Source organism: Trachurus japonicus, unplaced genomic scaffold (genome assembly GCF_045865225.1).
Source record: "Trachurus japonicus isolate A0001 unplaced genomic scaffold, Traja_1.0 AP029832.1".
Classification (NCBI taxonomy): Eukaryota; Metazoa; Chordata; class Actinopteri; order Carangiformes; family Carangidae; genus Trachurus; species Trachurus japonicus.
In genome coordinates, this window is record NW_028219965.1 from 1 (window position 1) to 7,364 (window position 7,364).

General features: G+C 40.4%; 1 pseudogene; it reads left to right on the top strand.

Annotated features, from left to right (window-relative positions):
- Positions 1-2,820: 2,820 nt before the first annotated feature.
- Positions 2,821-6,210, top strand: LOC146960917 (uncharacterized; annotated as a pseudogene).
- Positions 6,211-7,364: the final 1,154 nt, after the last annotated feature.

Here is a 7,364-nt window from a genome sequence, read left to right on the forward strand (position 1 = left end):
ATTTCACACAAACCAGTTGCATCTCTGTATTTATTTCTATATATGTTTGTAGCCATTTCTCTGCTCCATTATACTACCTGTCTTGACTGTGAAAAACATTTAACCAACCATCAGTGGGAACAGCATTACACCTGCTGGGATTAGTAAACATACCAGACATGTGAGAAAGGATTACAAAAAGGTTTGCTAAAGGATGGGGCCATGTACCACCCAATATTTTATGAGGACTGAATTGTCCCTATCAATATTTGAGTGAAGTCATTAGATAATTCTGATGTACTTTGCCAAAGGCTATGTGTCTAAGACAAGTAATTTAAGCAGTAATGCCCTGAAAATCATTTTTATATCATAATTTTACGGTGTAAACTCTGCACAGTGCAGCAGTCCTTGCAGCTTGAAAAGATTGTGTGCATTAACTATACTAAATAACACCTATCTAACTAGTTCACGCTCATCTCTGGTCACCAGTATCACCACTCTCCCTCTCTGTCTCTCCCTCTTTCTCTCGCACTCATTACTCATCCAACCTAGATACCTGAGCTTTTACTGAAAGAAGCTGCTCTACTCCTGCAACAACATTCCCTCTTAAACACAATTCGAATCTGGCATCAGCTCCTCTACAGAAAGCTGTTCCGAGATCAGATGTAAGGAGAGGTATCACATGCCACTTCAGTATCGTTCTAATCAATGTCTGTTTTTAGCTGTAACTCTTTGCCTTGTCCTGAAGCTACTGGACTGGATATTTACACTTAATGCAAAAAGATTTACAGTATGAGATGGACATCTAATAACTTGACCATGAACACTATCTGAAATTAAATACATTTCACATATCTATAGATTCTAATAAATGTCATGTTGTTTTTCTCCTTTTAATCAAAAGGTAACATTGTTTATAGGCATGAAATCATTCAATGACCTTTGTGCCCTGGCATGTGGCTTTTGTGCTTTAATTAAAGGCCGATAAACTTGTCCTTAAAGTGCAGACATAATTAGCCTGATCACCAACCTTACATTATTGTTACTGCTGATGAATCACTGGGTTAACAACCTTTGACTCTGGGATCTCATCAATGTGCAAGTTTAGCTAGGATCTAGTATTAATTGTGGAAACAAGGGGAAAAGGGGAAACTGCAACACTAATGTTGACACTCCTAGCCTTTCATCTGTTAGGGTGTAGTTCCATTAAAATGTAAATACTGATTTAATATCTTAATTATAAACCTTTGGTTGACAGCTTTAAAAGGTTCTCTTTGTTTTAGGGGTGTGGAGGTTATGTTGTCCCGACCATTGCTGAGACCAAACCTCTGCCCCTGAGCAATTCACAGGTCTGAAATCCAACTCACTACAATCTCAACAACAGATCAAAACCTAAAACTCAACAGCTGAGAGAGCTCTGTCAACATGGTCTGACCAACATTAAATCTTTTAATCTCTCGTGTCATGTTATAATTCTAAAAGCCTTTGAGACTGGGCAGCTTGGTTAACATGAGTGTCCTAAAATAAGTTTAATTATGCCACAGTCGGAGTCAGCAAGCCAGTGAAAATTCATTTACTTTTTGCAGCCATTTGGTGTGCTAATGTGCAAATTTTGCAGCCATTAGATGGATGCATTTAGGACAGGCTTTGTTTGCAAAATCAAGCTCTGTCTTGCTGCACAAACTGATGAAACACAAGCTGGAAGGCTGTTGCATGCATTCAAGTTCATATATTTGTCGCTGGCGCCGTGTCAGTTTTACATACAAGTGAATGAGAGAAGGAAGTTGCACCTGCCCCTTTGTTCCCTTCCCTGAGGGGGATCTTTGTGTTTGTCCCAAAGCACTGTGGTGTACAGTGACAAATTTCACTATAAAACCACACAGTCAATGACAATGACTGAAGAGTTTATTTCACCTCCCAGTCACTGTTACAGTCATATGTATGTTAAATGACTGCACAGCAAATGTGCCAGTGTTATTTTTTTGGTGTTGGTGTTAATTAACAGGGGTTACTATTAATTTTACTCAGAATTGATCAAAATTAACTCCCCCTAGAGTCAGTTCCTGATAGTGTCAGTGTTGATTTCCGTCGTTATGAGAATCACTCTGAATTTACACTCTGGCTAGTTAAATTGGCCACACCCACCGATTGAATCGCTCGCCCTGGCAGTGACTGGCACACTGGTGGCACACAGAGTCAGCACTCAGACTGCAGTCATACTTCTCGTCCAAATCTCTTCTTTCTACGGTAAGTTAAGTTTTGGTCGATAAAATTGTCTCTTTTGGATTGATATTAGCGTTTTGTTTAGTTTTTTGTGGTTGACTTTGGCCGCTAGCTAGCTAGCGAAGTTGGCTAGCTAGCTAACGTTAGCTTAGCTCACTAGCCCTGGCCACACTATGCTGGACCAGGGTTTAGCTAATATTAGTTCTTCAAATTATTAAAAGTGTCTATAAAGGAAAGGCTTTTTGAGTAATAGGAATGTATTGAAAAGGTTGTACACTATACGAGTATAGTATGACAACATTACACATGTGCAAGGCACATTGTAAATAGGCCTACATTGTGTTTGGTAGTGTTAGGTTAAATGTGTGACAGTGGGCGTTTGGGTCTGCTCACTAAGAAGAAAAAAAAAAAAGAAATATATATATATATACATACAGTATATAGTGTTTGTTTTGTTTTTTTAACAGCTTTTCACCTTCCTTCATCACCATCAGTGTCATGTGCGTGGTAGTCGCGGTAATTGTACAGTGTTCAAATTACCCACCCCATGGGAAACACTGGGTGTAAATGTAAGAAATTAGGAATAATAATTTATGCCATTCTTGTCTTTGAAGCAACATGCTGGTTCCTGTAGAGTATAAAGGAGTCAGCAAATGGGTCAGGGTACCACAGGCGGAGGACGAGTACAATTACTCCCAGTTTTTGCAAGCAGGTAACTTAGGTTAATTTGACTGTCATGTTTATTTGTGCATTTAGGGTTTTCCGATGTTTTTCCTCAAGACTACAGATGAAAATTAGCTCCTGCTAACTCCGGTGTGTTTATAGTTCATCAGCTCTGTTCATTAATGCATGTTTGTCCCTCCCAAATATTGCTTATCGACTACAGTATCTTCTGTTTTAGTGCTGGCAAAATTCAATTTGCCAGGTTCTGCTTCCTTGAGCCTGAAGGATTCCTCTAACGTGGAAGTGGATCCAGACATATTTGATGAACTCTTGAAGTCATCTGGGGTGTCTTTCAAGGCCGAAGAATGTGATGGTAAGGGATTGCAGGCTTATATTTTTAATTTTTAAAGATTTGAGTCTGTTTTATACAAAAGAGCTGTAACTCGTTCCCTCTCGTGGCCAGTTGCGTCATTTACAATGCAAGGCTGTGTGTTTTCTTAGGTAGCAATGCTGAGGAGGAGTTCTCAGAGGGCTCATCTTCAGACTGGTCACCATCACCATCACGTGCATCCCAAGGGTCATCATCAGGTTCTGACTCACCGCTGATACTGGAATCTACCAAAGCTCGGAAACGACACCTGGTTGAAGGACCCCTGGATAGCAACGTTGCAAGAGATGTAAGTTAACCACCTGATATTAACCCTGACGTCAATTAGACCGATGTCAAACCTTACATTCAAATTTCACAATAAGTATATTAGTACTGCAGCTTCAGTAGGTGTCAGACTGAAGACCCAGAGCTTTGTTATGTTAGCTAATTCTCATTTATCATGCACCCCCTAACCAACTGTTACATCAGCCCAGGGCACAGGTTGAAATACCTACTGTACCTGCAGTGTGAATGTTGTGCAATTGTCGTTTCAGAATGTTAGAGTTGCTCTGTATTCAAAGCCTGGTGGAAACGAAATATTCAAAGAGTACGAGAAAACAAGCACCATTTGTGATGTTACAAGAAGAAAGATGGTAAACATTCTTGTGGCAGATATGGTGGAGAGCCATGGGTAAGTGAATGCACTTGCAATAACAGGTTGTGGTTGTTTTTTTTATCTCCAAAAGTCGCTGCCGATTAGGTCTTCACCCACAACCATGTGCACATCAAGGTTATTATAGTTTTCAATTTTTTATTAGTTTTTATTTTTATTTAGCTATTCAACAAGTGATGAATCAGTTTTAGTGTAGTTTTTAGTTTGAGGAATTGACTACTTTTTATTTGGTCTTAGTCTTAGTTTTGTTTTTTCAGACTTTAGGAGAAAGCCTCTGTGAGACCTCTGAAGATTAACTTTTTCCCTTTTAGTTGCATCCATCATGGATGCATTTGGAGGAATGACACATCTATCTCTTTTCAGGAGGGTTCCTCCGGTGAATGTGCGGATCCTCTACGCATTTGGGATTACAACACTGTTCCTAAATTGAAGGACCCGGATTCCAGGAATGGCTATGTGAGTATAAACAGTAATACATCCCCATACATTCTGTGTTTTCTGTATACAACATCTATTGCAAGTCTGCCAGTCCTGGGTCAGGGATCCCTCCTCTGTTGCTCACCCTGAGGTTTCTACAATGTTTTCCCTGTTAAAGGGTTTCCTGGAGTTTTTTCTCAGTTGATGTGAGTCGATGTGTTTTTCTTTATCAACAGGAACATTTCTATGATCACCAGAGTGGTTCCGGCTACCTAGCGTGGAGGCTGAAAACTGTTCAGCGGAACTCTGTTCAAGACAACAAGAAATCCAGGACCACTTTCCAAGAGGGCCCCAAGACGCCACGCAGTATCCGTTCAGATGAGAAGCAGTTGACCGGTGATGAATGCAGGGAAGCCATATCGGTGATGAAACACTCAAGTGATACGACCCTTGTCAAAAATAAGATGAAGGCAACATTCCAGCACAGGCAAAAGGTGGTTCAAGACCGGATACTGCCTCTACTGTCCTGGATCTCTTTCCCAGATTCTTGGATACACCTGGCTTGGTAAGCATAAAATGAATTGCTGACAACTTTGTGATTGCCTTATTTTGCTTGACTGTTTATTGACACCCATAGCACCATTACAATGGTGTTCTCATTCACACACACACACAAATGTTTTCTGTTTAAGATCGACCAAGACTTCACAATGATCTTTGGTGAGGAGGTGTCTGGTAAATTCCTGTCCAAGTGGCCAACATTTTTCAAACCGAGAGTCATCGCAGATTGCTGCAAGAATCTAACCCAGGTCCGCATGTGGATGAGCTACTTCTGTCTGCACAACAGGAGTCTGATGATGGTAAGTGTTAATTGAATAGTGGACACAGTAGATTGCACATGCCTTTAGTGTACACAACAAAAGAGGACAGTGTTGTGTTCTTTCATGTTTTTGGCCCCTTGACTACAAATCACATACTGCACCTTACTGCTAACCATATTCAATCCATGGTGTAATTTAAGAAAACTTTACTATAAGTTGATGCTGTAATGCTTATAAGGAAATAAAAGACATTTTATAGTGTTACTTCTAATTCTGCAGTGTGGCATTCTGAAGAGTGGGACTCTGAGATGGCCGCCATCCTTCTGCTGCTTCACCTCTTGCCTCCAACAGTTAAAGGCAAGAAGTCCAACAAGATGAGCGCATCGGAGGCTGCTAGACGCCTGATCAAGTTCATGAAGGTATTTTCTTAGGACAGTACATCACTGATGCAAGGTTTTCATGTCAGCTGATGTAATTCTTTCAGGAGCCAATATGGCAGGGTAATTGGGGGGGGTGCGGTTCAATTGTTTTTTTTTTTAAAAAGTCATCCATCCATTCATCACACAAAAATTAATTACTGTTGTGTACATTCATAGATCCATCCCTGAATTAATTACTTGTGTACATCTATCAAATATTAATTCATCAAGTTGTGTATTGCGCACATTCATTCATACAGTCAGTCGCACATGAATTAAAATGACTTGAGTAAAAACCTTAATTCTCTCTCTCTCTCTCAGGTGGGGTCAAGCATGGAGACCTTCCTTAAAGAAACTGGCCCCAAACAGCTCTTTCTTCTCGGTGTCGGAGAAAGAAGCAACAGCATCCAGGACTTCTACATCATCCTGGACCAGAAGGCCATTCCCTGCAGGATGCAGACCCCAGTTGCTGCCTTTGATGAGCTCTTCAAGGCGCATTATGCTTTTGCCGTGTCGTATGATGATGCGCTGTCCAGCTTCTTCATCTTCATCCAAACCACCGTGTATGGCATCGACGTCAGCAAAGTGAAAGAGACTCCTCGGGTAAAAGAAATCAGAGCGAGGCTTCTTCACTGTGAAGTTTGAAGACCGATACACTTTGACCAACAATGTACATGTTACATTTGCAAGGTACACCACACCAGTTGTTCAGTGTTATTTAGACATTTGAAGTTTGAGCAAGGATTGTATCCCGGAAGGTCTCTGTGCTTGGACTGTGGAGAGCCTGGTTGTCCAATTGTTTTTCGTACATATTCTGGTTACCAACGTCACCTATCTCGAGAACATAAGGACTGTCTTGATCCAGATCCCGTCAGCAGTTTTGAATTTGAGCCTGTAGCTGGACCTTCCACACCAGTGAATGAGGATCCTCCTGTGAGGGTCACCACACGTTCCAGTTGAAAAGAAGAATATACAGGACATGTGCAGCTCTGTTATTGCTCAGGTTCAAGCCTCAGGTGTTCCAGAGAGTACTGTGCAGTGTCTAGTTGGCTCAATGGAGGAACTGGTTAATGGCATCCACGCTCATGCAAAGGAAGCTGTTGTTAGGTTTTCACAGTGATCTGTGTAAATGACCTGGTATATTACAGACCTTGTGATAGGCAATTTTGATATGACACCAATGACCAAGTGTACCTCGTTCCATACTGTAATTATGTGAATCCATGCAGACTGTTAATTGATAATGTAGTGTGGTGGCCATTTAATATTTAATAAGATTATTTTTCTAAAGAAGTGTTTGCCTTGTGTATTTTTTGTGGTTTGGCGGGTGGTTGCGGTGGTTAAGGGTGGGTGGGTTTATTGGTAGTCAAATTTTTTCACCCATTGGTCTGAATGCATTGGTAGTCAGTGTAGCATTTTCAACCACAGTCAGTGTAACATTTTATTAAAATGACACTAGTGTAGAGTACTATTGACACTACACATATTAGCTAGTGTTAATTTTTGACCCCTTTCAGTGTTGAAATAACTATAGCTGAGTGTAAAAACATTAACATTGACACTATACATGTGTTAGCCAGTGTTAAATTTGAACTCCCTACAGTGTTAAAATAACTATAACTGAGTGTAAAAACACTAACACTGACACTATGCATATGTTAGTCAGTGTTAAATTTGAACTCGCTACAGTGTTGAAATTACTAGACTTAAGTGTAAAAATCTACACTGACACTAGTGTAGAGTACTATTGACACTTAACAAGTGTTGGCCAGTGTTAATTTTCAACTCCCTACAGTGTT